This window comes from Desmodus rotundus, chromosome 8 (assembly GCF_022682495.2).
Source record: "Desmodus rotundus isolate HL8 chromosome 8, HLdesRot8A.1, whole genome shotgun sequence".
Taxonomy (NCBI): Eukaryota; Metazoa; Chordata; class Mammalia; order Chiroptera; family Phyllostomidae; genus Desmodus; species Desmodus rotundus.
In genome coordinates, this window is record NC_071394.1 from 82,450,757 (window position 1) to 82,464,943 (window position 14,187).

The 14,187-nt window shown below is 38.0% G+C and overlaps 1 protein-coding gene and 1 pseudogene across 5 annotated transcripts in view; both read left to right on the top strand.

Annotated features, from left to right (window-relative positions):
• The window catches only part of FHIT (fragile histidine triad diadenosine triphosphatase), a 1,459,166-nt gene that overhangs the window by 99,194 nt on the left and 1,345,785 nt on the right, over nt 1-14,187 (top strand). The window lies entirely within an intron of this gene.
• Nucleotides 6,576-6,720, top strand: LOC112301348 (small nucleolar RNA SNORA48; annotated as a pseudogene).

Consider the following 14,187-nt stretch of genomic DNA (forward strand, 5'->3'; position numbering starts at 1 on the left):
TACACAGACTGAATGTGAAGGGCTGGAAACAAATCTTCCAAACAAACGGACAGGAAAAGAAAGCAGAGGTAGCAATACTCATATCAGACAAATAGACTTCAAAACCAGGGCCATAAAGAGAGACCCAGAATGTCACTTCGTAATACTCAAATGAAGAATCCAGCAAGAAGACATCAACATTGTAAATATATATGCACCCAACATGGGAGCACCCAAATACATAAAGAAATCTTGGAGGACTTCAAGAAAGATATTGACAGCAACACAATTATAGTAGGGGACTTCAACACCCCACTGTCAAAAATGGACAGGTCTTCCAAACAAAATATCAAGAAGGATATCGTGTCATTTAACAATACTCTAGATGAAATGGACTTAACTGATATATAGAGAGCTTTTCATCCCAAAGAAGCAAAATACACATTCTTTTCAAGTGTACATGGAACATTTTCAAAGATAGATCACATGATAGGACACAAAGCAAGCCTCAACAAATTTAAGAAAATTGAAATCATATAAAGCATTTTCTCTGACCACAAGGCACTGAAACTAGAAACCAACCCCAAAGGAAAAAACCCAAAACACTCAAAAGCATGGAGACTGAATAGCATGCTAGTAAACAATGAATGGGTCAAGAACGAGATGAGGGAAGAAATCAAAAACTTTCTGGAAACAAATGAAAATGAACTCACAACAACCCAAAACCTATGGGACACAGCAAAGGCAGTCCTGAGAGGGAAGTTCATAGCAATACAGGCCTACCTTAAAAAGATAGAAACATTTCAAACAAACAACCTAACCCTATGCCTACAAGAACTCGAAGAACAACAACAAAGACAGCCCAGAGGAACTAGAAGAAAGGAAATAACCAAGATCAGAGCAGGGTTAAATCACATAGAGACTAAAAGCACAATTCTAAGGATCAATGAATCCAGGAGCTGGTTCTTTGAAAAGATAAACAAAATCGACAAGGCTTTAAGTAGGCTCATCAAGAACAAAAGAGAGAAGATCCCAAAAATACAATTAGATATGAAAGATGAGAGATTACAACTGATACCACAGAAATACAAAGGATTGTAAGAAATGACTAGGAAGAACTGTATGCCAAGAAATTTGAAAACCTCGGTGAAATGGACACATTTCTAGAAAAATATAATCTTCTAAAACTGAATGAAGAAGAAGCAGAAAGCCTGAACAGACCAATAACAGCAGACGAAATTGAAGCAGCCACAAAAAGCCCTGGACCAGATGGTTTCACAGGAGAATTCTACAAAGCATTTAAGGAAGAGCTAACCCCTATCGTTCACAGATTATTCAAAAAAATCCTAACTGATGAAAGACTCCCAAATTCTTTTCATGAAGCCAGCATTATCCTAATCCCAAAACCAAATAAAGACACAATGAAGAAGGAAAACTTCAGGCCAATATCGCTGATGAACATAGATGCTAAAATCCTCAAGAAAATATTGGCAAACCGCATCCAGCAATACATTAAAAAGATCATACACCATGACCAAGTGGGATTCATCCTAGGGATGCAAGGGTGGTACAGTATTCTCAAATCAATAAACATAATACATCACATCAACAGCAGCAAAGACAAAAATCACATGATCATAACAATAGATGCGGAAAAAGCTTTTGAGAAGATACAGCACCCATTTATGATAAAAACACTCAGCAAAGTGGGAATAAAGGGAGCATTCCTCAACATAATAAAGGCCATATATGAGAGACCTACAGCCAACATCATACTCAAGGGACAAAAACTTAGAGCTTTCCCACTAAGATCAGGAAGAAGACAAGGATGCCCTCTCTCACCACTCCTATTCAACATAGTATTGGAAGTCCTAGCCACAGCAATCAGACAAGAAAAAGAATAAAAGGCATCCAAATTGGAAAAGAGGAAATGAAACTGTCACTGTTTGCAGATGACATGATAGTGTACATGGAAAATCCTATAGAATCCACCAAAAAACTACTGGACCTAATAAATGAACTTGGCAAAACAGCTGGATACAAAGTCAATACTCAGAAATCAAAGGCATTCCTGTACACCAACAATGAAACTGCAGAAACAGAAATCAGGAAAAAAATCCCATTTGATATAGCAACAAGAAAAACAAAGTACCTAGGAATCAGCCTAACTAAGGAGGTCAAAGACCTGTACTCAGAAAACTACACAACACTGAAGAAAGATATTAAGGAAGACACACACACAAATGGAAACATGTACCAAACTCATGGATTGGAAGAATTAACATCATCAAAATGGCCATACTACCCAAAGCAATTTATAGATTCAATGCAATCCCTATTAGAGTACCCATGACATATTTCACAGATATAGAACAAACATTTCAAAAATTTATATGGAACCATAAATGACCCCAAATACCTGCAGCAATTTTGAGAAAGAAGAACAAAGCAGGAGGGATCACAATACCTGATATCAAACTGTAATACAAGGCCACTGTCATCAAAACAGCCTGGTACTGGCATAAAAACAGGCTCAGAGACCAATGGAACAGAACAGAGAACCCAGAAATAAACCCAAGTGTTTACAGTCAATTAATATTTGACAAAGGAGGCAGGAGCATAAAATGGAGCAAACATAGCCTCTTCAACCAATGGTGTTGGGAGATCTGGACAGCTAGGTGCAAAACAATGAAATTTGATCACCAACTTACGCCATACACAAAAATAAATTCAAGGTGGATAAAAGACTTAAATATAAGTCGTAACACCATAAAAGTCCTAGAGGAAAACATTGGAAGGAAGATTTCAGACATTCCACACAGCAACATCCTCAGAGATGTGTCCCCTAAAGCAAGGGACATAAAAGAAAGAATAAACAAATGGAACCTCATCAAAATAAAAAGCTTCTGCATGGCTAAAGAAAATAGCATTAAAATACAAAGAGAACCAACAGTATGGAAAAACATATTTGCCAATGATACCTCAGACAAGGGCCTGATCTCCAAAATATATAAAGAACTCACACGACTCCACTCCAGGAAGACAATCAACCCAATTCAAAAATGGGCAAAGGACTTGAACAGACACTTCTCCAAGGAAGACATACAGAGGGCCCAGAGACATATGAAAAGATGCTCAGCATCACTAGCCATCAGAGACATGCAAATTAAAACCACAATGCGGTACCATCTCACACCAGTCAGAGTGGCCAACATAAACAAATCCACAAACAAATGTTGGTTAGGATGCGGAGAAAAGGGGACCCTAGAGCACTGTTGGTGGCAATGCAGACTGGTGAGGCCACTGTGGAAAACAGTATGGAATTTCCTCAGAAAACTAAAAATGGAACTGCCCTTTGACCCAGCAATTCTGCTGCTGGGATTATACCCTAAGCACCCTGAAACACCAATCCAAAAGAACCTATGCACCCCAATGTTCATAGCAGCACAATTTACAATAGCCAAGTACTGGAGGCAACCTAAGTGCCCATCAGCAAACGAGTGGATCCAAAAACTATGGTACTTTTACACAATGGAATTCTATGCAGCAGAGAGAAAGAAGGAGCTTATACCCTTTGCAACAGCATGGATGGAATTGGAGAGCATTAAGCTAAGTGAAATAAGCCAGGAGGTGAGGGACAAATACCATATGATCTCACCCTTAACTGGAACATAATCAACAAAAGAAAAAAGCAAACAAAATATAACCAGAGACATTGAAGTTAAGAACAATCTAACAATAACCAGAGGGGAGTGTGGAGGGGACAGTGAGGAGAGGGGATTACAGGAACTACTGTAAAGGACACGTGGTCAAAATCAAGGGGGAGGGTGGAGGTGGGGGAGGGAGGTGGTTTCACCTGGGGTGGGGTGGAGGGATGGGGAGAAAAGGCAGACAACTGTAATTGAATAAGAATAAAAATTAAAAAAAGTATGCAATGCCATTCGCAATAGCAGCAAAAAATGCACAGGGATAAACAACAAAACAGTACAGACTCATACACTAATCATTATAAAGTATTGTTAAAATATATTTAAAGAATAAGTATAAATAAATCAAAAGACATTTTATATATTATGGATGAGAAAACTTAACATTATTAAGATTCTAATAATGCTGCAAATGATCCACATAGTCAATGCAATTCCTTTGAGAATCTGAGGTAGGTTTTTTGTTTGTTTGTTTTTTATTTTTAGAGCTTGAGAAGCTGATCCTAAAACTCATATAGAACTGTGGAATTGCAACAGACCCTGAGTAGCCAAAACAATCTTGAAAAAGAAGAACAATCTTGGAGGACTGACACTCCTTGATCTTAAAACTTATTAAAAAGCTACAGTAATCATAATTGTCAAGGGTACAGAAATAAATCCTTAATTTTATGGTCGATTGCTTTTTGTCAAAAGTGTCAAGACAATTTAGTGGGTGAAACATTAGCCTTGTCAACAAATGTTGTTGTCATAATTGGCTTTCCACATGCAAAAGAATGAATTTAGACCTGTACCTCACACCATACACAAGTAGCCAAAAATCAATCACATTCCTTAATGTCAGAGCTCACATTATAAGACTCCTAGCATAAAACAAGAGTTAATCTTTGTGACCTTGGGGTAGGTTCCTTAGATACAATATCAAAAGCATAGATAACAAAATGCAAAATAGATAATTTGAGTTCAAGAAAATTAAAAACTTTTGTGTGTCAAATGACAACATCAAGAAAATGAAAAGATGACCCACCGATGGGAGAAAATCATATATCTGATAAAGGACTTTGTATGAATATATAAAGTACTCTTGCAACTCAACAATAAAAAGACAAATAATCCAACTGAAAATGGGCAAAGGATCTGACCTGGCATATTTCCAAAGAAATATTAAACAAATGGTTAATGATCATATGAAAAGACCTCAACAGAATTCATCATTAAGGAAATGAAATCAAACCAAATGAAACCCACAATGAGATACTACTTTATATGCACTAGAATGGCTGAAATAAAAAAGTCAATAAAAATTGTCGGGATATGGAGAAACTGGAACGTTCATATGTTGCTGGTGGGATTGTAAAATGATACAGCCACTTTGGAAAACTGGTTGCCAGTTCCCTAAAATGTTAAACATAGAGTTATCATATGACCTAGCAAATTTCCTAGATATATACCCAAGATAATTGAAAAACTGTATAATTTATATGTATTATGCACACATACACCATCAAACATGTTATTCATGTCAAAAAGCAGAAAACCCCCCAAATTTCCATCTGCAATCAGAAATAAACAAATATGATATATTCATAGTATGCAATATTATTCAATCTTAGAAAGGAATAAAGTACTGATACATGGTACAATATGAATAAACCTTGAAAATGAACCTTGAAAACGTTATGCTAAGTAAAAGAAGCCAGTCCCAAAGCCACATACTGTATGATTTCATAATATGCAAATCAATGGACAGAAAGTAGCTTAGTGGTTGCTGGGGTTTGGAGGAGTTAAGGGAAACCGGAGTGACTGCCAATTGGTCCAGGTTTCTTTTTGGGGTGATGAAATGTTATGAAATTGATTGTATTGTTAGTTGCACAACTCTGTAAATATAACAGAAAGTAATGAATTTCATAATTTAAATAAATGAATTTTGTGATATGTGAAATATATCTCAATAAAACTATTAAAAAGCACATGGGCAATAAAATAGAAAAGACAGTTCATTTATTTTTCTAGCATGATAATAATTTCCTAATAATTAAGCTATTACTAATTTTGTGACTAACAATACTGTATCACTTGAAGAGAAAAGAATGTAATTTCTCATTCAAAAAACTCCAAAAACTGATCTATGGAAAACTCTTCTTAGATAATGATTTTCTTGCCATATCTAAATACTAAAATAATGACAAGACCAAGTCTGGGCAAAAATCTTTCTTGTACAGTGATAAAACTGTTTAGAAATGGTAACAACCAGAGGCTTTCTAATTGTGAGAGTCTGTCTCTAAAAACCGGTAGATACACGTAACAGACATGATAACCATGCACTGTACATTGTATGTGCCATGTGTATTGTACACATGCACATGGATATATATGTATAAACATTATAAAATTATACCACATTCCTTTCTCCTTCCCAGTAATTCTTCTGATAATTTTCTTGTCATCTGCATATGATTTCTATCTGCATTTATTTCATAGAAAATAAATTGTTGAAATTACGTATTATAATCATTTGAAAATCAGTTAGGGTCTTTCCCCTCAAATCTGAAACTTCATGATTGGTTAGGCCAGCAATTTTCAACTTTTTTCATCTCATGGCACACATAAACTAATTACTAAAATTCTGTGGCACACCAAAAATATATTTTTTGCCAATCTGCAAATTAATTTTGAGTAATTCACATCAGATGGATATTGTGTTGGCTGTTGTCATTTTCTAATTTGACAGTCTAAGGGAAAAGAGGGCCTTGCTTCTGACTAAATAATCTGGTATTGCATGTTTTAAAAATTTTTGTGGACCACTGGTTGAAAATCGCTGAGTTAAGCTATCACTAATTTTGTCATTTTGCAGGAAGTGAAGCAAACAGCCAGTGCTATTGAGAAACAAATTCGCTCTGGCAATGGGCAAGGAGACACCTGATTGGTGGTGTTGCTTTTATATTAGTCAGGGATAAAGCAGAAGTACAGTCCTTAGTTCATTCCAGTTTGAAGCCCGAGTTGGTGGCCAGAGCTGTTTCATGCCTGGGGCACATAACAAAAAAAATCCCCTAGATTGGGTAAATAAATGAAATTCTAAAATATATTGTAAGGTATATGTTATTGATCTTCAGCAAGTTGGTGGGAAAAAAAGCTTAATCCACATTTTTTAGGCCTTTAGAAAGTTAGTATTTTGCCTTACGTTTTTTGCTATGCTTCAGAGATCTATTTCCCACCCTAAAATATGGTCTTTGAAGGCTAACAGCTTAATTTTATTGTATTAAAAATTTATTATTTTTAACAGCCTAATTTTAAATGTTAACAATTACTCCTATTGTTTCAATCACCCCTTTTGATATAGTATGTTGTAAGAAAATCCTAATATAAAGAAGTTAATTTACAGAAAATTTGTGGAATAATCTTTCATTTTAAAGAGATTTAAATGTGCCTGGCCAGGTTGCTCAGTTGGTCAGAGTGTCCTCCCTATACGCCAAGCATGTGGGTTCGATCCCAGGTCAGGGCTCACACAAGAAGCAACAATGAATGTATAAATAAGTGGAACAACAAACTGATGTTTCTCTCTCGCTGTCTTTCCCTCTCATACTCTCTTTCTCTCAAGTCAATAAGTTAAAAAAGATATAAATGTTATATTGTGAATATTATTTTTCCTTTCAATGTCATTTTTAATGGTTGCATGACTTTACATATTGAATCACAATACAAGAATTTTAGAGATGAGCTGGAGAATCTCCAGCCCCCTCGTGAGGAGGGTAGTGTGATCACAGCAGGTTAGAACTCAGTATCTTTTCCCCACTTCAGTGATGAGGGCCCTATTCAAATATACCATTGCCTTGATTCATTTTAGCATGCAATTCTCAGGAGCACATCTGTAGCATGAAATGACCCATATTCACATTGTTCTTAATACTGGAGTGGGGGAGATAGAAGATGGAAGTTCAATCCTAAAATTGCTTTTGATTCAGTGGACTAAACTTTAGTGTCAGGAAGACAAGGGAGTTGGAGGAGAGGACATACTGGTATTTTCTATACTTAAGAGTGAAGCCAAAATGGGAAAAAAGATATAATCAGAACCCACTGCCATTTTAATTCAGCCGCTGCTGGGATTATACCCTAAGAACCCTGAAACACCAATCCAAAAGAACCTGTGCACCCCAATGTTCATAGCAGCACAATTTACAATAGCCAAGTACTGGAAGCAACCTAAGTGCCCATCAGCAAACGAGTGGATCCAAAAACTATGGTATATTTACACAATGGAATTCTATGCAGCAGAGAGAAAGAAGGAGCTTATACCCTTTGCAACAGCATGGATGGAACTGGAGATCATTATGCTAAGTGAAATAAGCCAGGAGGTGAGGGACAAATACCATATGATCTCACCCTTAACTGGAACATAATCAATAGAAGAAAAAAGCAAACAAAATACAACCAGAGACATCGAGGTTGGGAACAGTCTAGCAGTGGCCAGGGGGGAGTGGTGTGGGGACAGTGGGAAGAGGGGATTGCAGGAACTATTATAAAGGACACATGGACAAAATCGGGGGGGATGGTGGAGGTGGGGGAGGGAGGTGGGTTCAGCTGGGGTGGGGTGGAGGGATGGGGAGAAAAGGCATACAACTGTAATTGAATAACAATAAAAATTAACAAAACAAAACAAAACAAAACAAAGAAAAAATTTTAAGAAAAAGCATTTTAAGATAATATTTCCATGAACCATTAGTGTAAAGTGAATGAAGCTTTGACTACCCCTGAGAAATTGCTTTGCAGTTGGGAAAGTGCTGAGAGCAGGTGGCTGGGGAGGTGGATTGGTCCTTGTAGGTGTATGAATGAGCTGATCTGCATGAAACCTGAGTGGTAAATAAGGCTGATCTAGAGTCATCACGGTGGTGCAGATTTGCCACACAAGGAATCTCTGGGTAACCAGCTCTGGCCAGAGCCTGGAAGCTTGGTACCATGCTTGAGTGCTTGTGAGAACTGACATTGCCATTACAATCCTGAGAAAGCTGGAGTCTGCCCTGGGTCAGTCAATTGATGAAGCTGTAAATGACCTCCATTTTTGGCCAAATCTGAGGAGCACAAAGCAGAGAAACTGTAAAAAGGAACTTACAGATACACTGGAGTTGCAACTCTGTTTTCTGTTTCTGTGACACATTATAGCTGCTTCTGTGGAGTGGCTGGGGGAGGATGCTTGGTATTGACATTCAAATGAATGTATCAAATATCTCTCTGGGCTACAGAATTTCTTTATCTGATATTGCCACAACAAGCAGCTCAGAGGTATTTGTCTGTATCACTTTGGTCCTTTTATATGCTGACTGTTGAATCAAAGGAGCAGACAACTAAGACTTGTCTTTGAAAAGAAGTCCATTATCAGCATCTTTGAAGCTCTGAAGAGTACTTTCTACTTGGATAAAGCGCCACAATAGGTGGAAGGAAGCAAAGACAGCCTTGTAAGTTTCCCTGTGAGCAAGCAAGCCTTTGTTGTCTTTATTAAAAATATGCTTCCAAGCAGGTGGTCCTGTTTTGAGTGATATCTCAGAGAGAATCTGCTTGAAAGTAATCACTGAGAACTTTACATGTGCCTAAAACAGCTTAGGCTGTTTTGAGAAATGTGACTGGAGATCGAATTGCTGTGCCACTTGTGCTTGGTGTGTTGAACAAATTGTTTCTCAAATTTTAAAACTTAAAACTTTGGCAATTATATTAGTAAATATAAGTAAGCTAGTTGACATAAACACATGCATTCTGTTTGTTCTCTCTGTCCGTGTACCTCCCAGAGAGGGATGTGACTCAGATTCTATATGCATTCAAGACTTGCATTAGATAAGAATGACATATACTTATCATTAGAGCATACTAATTAAAGCAGAAAGTGACATTTCAAAGTAATGATTCTCCCTAGTGTCTCAGTGTAAAATACTCTCTAGTCTATTTTTAATGACCTGGTATGCTATGTTTGTTTAAAATATTTTGTTAGGAACTTGTGTTTTTGTTGTCAATGGTGGTGAAGACTGATAAGGTAGGACAGTCTTCTAGATCCGTGATTTTCAACCTATGTGCCACAAGAATTTTTAAAACATACAATACATGATTATTTAGTCAGGGGGCACTGACCTCTTTTCCCTTAGATTGTCAAATTTAAAAAATGACAACAACCAACACAGCAATAGCTGACTGGTGTGAATGAATCAAAATTATGCCTATATTTTGTCGTATCATGAAAAAAATATTTTTTGGTGTGTCACAGAATTTTAGTAATTAGTTTATGTGTGCCATGAGATGACAAAGGCTGAAAATTGCTGTTGTAGATGAATAAGGAAGGAGATCAGTGAGACCTAGTAAGGGCTTTGAGCTTTGATTGCAGTCACATGCAGGGTGCATCCATGCATTCTTGCATTCATTCAGCACTTTGATTGCATGCTTTCTACTTGCTAACGTCTTCGCTAGGTTCTGGGGATACATTGGTTATTAGGACACAGATGGATCCTGCCCTCAAGGACCTACCCCCTCTTTGATTATGGTCAAAGCCATTTTTCGTTTCCTCTTTTGCTTGCTCAGTAGTGGCAGAGTAGAGTGGATGATGTGTTAAAGAATAGGTTCACAGTTGTGAGCACACGAAACAGTTTATTATTACTTACAATTTTTTGTATTATTTTCTATACAAACAGCAGTAAACCTACTTTTGCCCCAGTGTATATGTACACCCTCACCTGCTGTTGGGAACTTCTAGATATTCTTGGTAGATAAATATAATGGGAGAAATTTATCCTTATATATTCTGTAGTTTTTCTCACATTTGTGTCTTGTTTGTCAGCTAAATTTGGATTTTAAATTCAGTGACCTAGAATTATGTCTAATGCTTCAGTTCTCTGCCTGGTATGTTGTTGATGCCTTCAAAATGCTCATTCCCTTCCCTCTTTCTCCCCTACATCCCCCCCTCGATAATAATAATAGTGCTGAACGAGATGGTTCCAGTGTTTGCATTGTGAATCAGGAGTACTCTAAAATTTCAGTAGGCCTTGTATTATGGACCCTGTTGTGAAAATTTGCCAACTAAGCCACCTATCATTGACTACAATAATATGTAGAAAGTAGAGTCTCCTTACATTGAAATTATTAATTTCTAAAAGCTTTTAGCCCCAGAGGAAGCCAAGAAGTGGCAAATTCTTCAGCCCTTACCAGTTTGGAAAGAGAGGAAGCATGCCCTTCCTCAGTTAACAGAATCTGTGTAGGGGCTTTTGTGTTTGAACATAGATGAGCCGTACAAAAGTGTCCAAACAAAAAGCCGGAAAGAGAAACAAGAAGATGCTCTTTCCCATTACTTACGTTCCTAGTAGTCAAAGTAGACAGATACCATTTTTGTTGGTGTTGTCATCTTCATCATCATATTTATTAAGTATAGAAATCCCATAAAATAGCTGTCTCTATTATTCAAATTTTATGGATGACCAAACCAGTTAGAGTGTTTAGGAAACTTACCCTAAGCCACAGAGCTGGTCAATGATACAGGACTCCCATCCAGGGCTGGCTGTTCCCAAAGTGCTCTTGACAACTAGACTACCATCGCTCATTGTCTCTCATTCTTTTCTATATTCTTTCTTGTACAAACAGTTGTTAAAGGTCTTTAACCTCATAGATGGCAGCAAGTTAAATATTTAGGCTATCTTTAATCTGTGAATGAACATTGCCATTTTCTGTTTTTAAAAAAATATTGAATTTATTGGGGTGACATTGGTTAATAAAATTATATAAGTTTTAGGTGTACAATTCTCTAACATTGCCATTTTCTGAAGACTTTTTCAGATGAATCTCTTAAAAGTGAATTCCAGGCTTTCCAATGATTATGCTTAGTGATGGTGACTGACTTGAGGCTGCTCTTGTTATTCAAATTCACTTAAAGTTACCAGCATTGCTTAAAGTAGTGTGCCATAAACCCTTCCTGGATGATCCTAATGCTACATACACATGAGCCAGGATTAACCATTTGAAAATGAGATTGCTCTTCATGCTGCAGGAAAATTGATTGAAGTGTCTATTATATACGTACCCTGCTATTCACACTCTTAAAAGAAATCCTGGCTATTTATTTATTTTCCTTGCTGCTTCTAGAAAGGATTTGAGGTAGTTACTAGTATGTTTTATTTATCACTGAGAGCTAAAAATTCAAAGGCAGAATATTTTTATGAAAGAGAGCAGTGACAAAATCTTGATACTGGTCCTGGAATTGATTTTCCTTAGCACCAGTAATGGTGATTTAGAGTCTGGAATTAGTTTTTGCTATGTGACTTTAGGCAAGGCTAATGGCTTTGAGCCTCAATACTTGATTTGTTAAAAAGGGGGGTTGGAAATAAAAGTATTTCATCACTGTGATGGTCACCTGAGATAATTCTTGTAAAGCACTCGGCACCGCGTCTGGTACTCCGGAAGTGTTAAATAAATGTTATAGTAAAAGGAGTAAGGTAACAAACACACTGCTTCATTTATTCAAAGGAAATCTTCAATGGAAGCTACATATATGAATGTGATTATCTGTTTCGGTTGGGTGGGTACAGGGCCTGCCACAGAACATAGGTGATCAAATATGTCCACACAGATAGTTTGGAAATGATGATCCTTGGTTTAAAACTAGGGAAAGCAAGTGACAGCAGGTGGTGGTAAGATAGAGAAAGCACCATGGGCAAAGCAATGGCTGATATGGGTTTAACTAGGGCTCTGATGCTTTCAGCTCACAGGATCTTAGGCAACTGTTTTAACTGTTCCCAACCTCAGTTTCCTGTTCTGTGAAAAGATGATAGCAATACCCACCCACCAGGCTTTTTGAGAAACACGGGAGATAATGTGTTGTGAGAAGACTCCTTGTCTACAAATGTTTTTTATTGAGGAGATTACCCTAGGATGAAAACAAGTTTGATAAAGAATTTCAAATGGGACTTTATTTATGGGCCAGGTTAGAGCCCAAGGCTGTTGTAACTTTCTTTTTATTTTATTTTATTTTATTTTCAAAATATGTTTATTAATTTTAGAGAGGAAAAGAGAGAGAGAGAGAAGAGAAACATTGATTGGTTGCCTCCTATACACACCCTGACCAAGGATTGAGCCTGCAACCTAGGTATGTGCCTTGATGGTGAATGGAACCCCCAACCTTTTGTTGTATGGGATAATACTCCAACCAACTGAGCCTCACTGGCCAGGGCATTCTCTTTTTATTTTGAATATGTAACTCCGTGCCCCGGCCAGTGTGGCTCAGTTGGTTGGAGTGTTGTCCTGTGAACTGAAAAGGTGTGGGTTCGATTCCCGGTCAGGGCACATACCTAGGTTGCAGGTTCGGTCCTTTTTGGGGTATGTATGAGAGGCAATTGATTGACATTTCTCTCTCACATGGCTGTTTCTCTCTCACTTTCTCTCACTCTCTCTCTCTCTCTCTGGAAAAAAAAAAGGTACTTCCCCCTCTCCTCCACCCCTCCAGCTGATATCATTTAGTTGGTAATTCTATAACAGGAACATAACACTTTGAAGTCCAATGGTTAATTTTCTTTGGGGGCTTTTCTTCTTTTGGCTATCAGATGCTATACCTATGTTCTTTAAATCCTGTCAGTGAGTGAGGAGGAAATCCTTGTATGACAATGGATTTACTGGGGTGTAAATCTACCTAAGTAGCAGCAGGATGGCAGCTGATGATGGTCGGCCCCAGAGCTGGGCCACATTAGTTGAGTTAGAAGGATGTGCTGACTTAAACTTCAAACCACAGGGTCCATCAACAAACTGTAGGAAAGCAATAGCAGCCCATGGTGTGGCCTGTTGTGCTACTGACATTCTTGTCTGCGTCACCATCATCACCATTAGGCCTTTATGAAGTGCCAGCATGTGGAGCTCCCCTAGGTGCCATTACAGGCAGATCAGCAGCTGCGTGTTTTTAATACGAGCCTTGTGCTGGGCTGTGAGCTGAAGGGGCCCAGCTGTGTTCCAAGGCAGGTCTACAAGTGTGGCTATACACATGGTGAGAGGATAGTCGGTGGCTAGAGTAGGGGTTGTCTGCAGTGTCAGCTTAGCCCATGGCCCATTTCTCTGAGAACTGCCCACAGCTATCACCTTCCAGGGTGGACCCTGGCAGTGATGTTTGTACTGGGTAATTTGACTCCTATGGCCATGCCTGAGTGGACCAAGGGTGCATGGTTAACTCAAGCTGCGCCAGTCAGATGTCTTTCCCAGAAGTTGGACTTGGGACTAAGACATTGTAGGTAGAATGAGTAGATAGGTAAACGGGAACTGTGGAAAGTCATGCCTTAGATTTATTCTCTAATCTTCATAACAGTAGTACAAAGTAGTTCCTCTTCTTATTTCCATTTTATAGAAGAGGAAACTTGAATCACAGAGAGGTGAAGTAATTCATCCAAGGTTGTATAGGTGGGTAGTGGCAGAGCCAGGCATGAATCCAGGTAGCATGAACTCATGTCTTTAGCCAATATACAACTGCCTTTCAGGAATATGACAGAACTATGGAAAA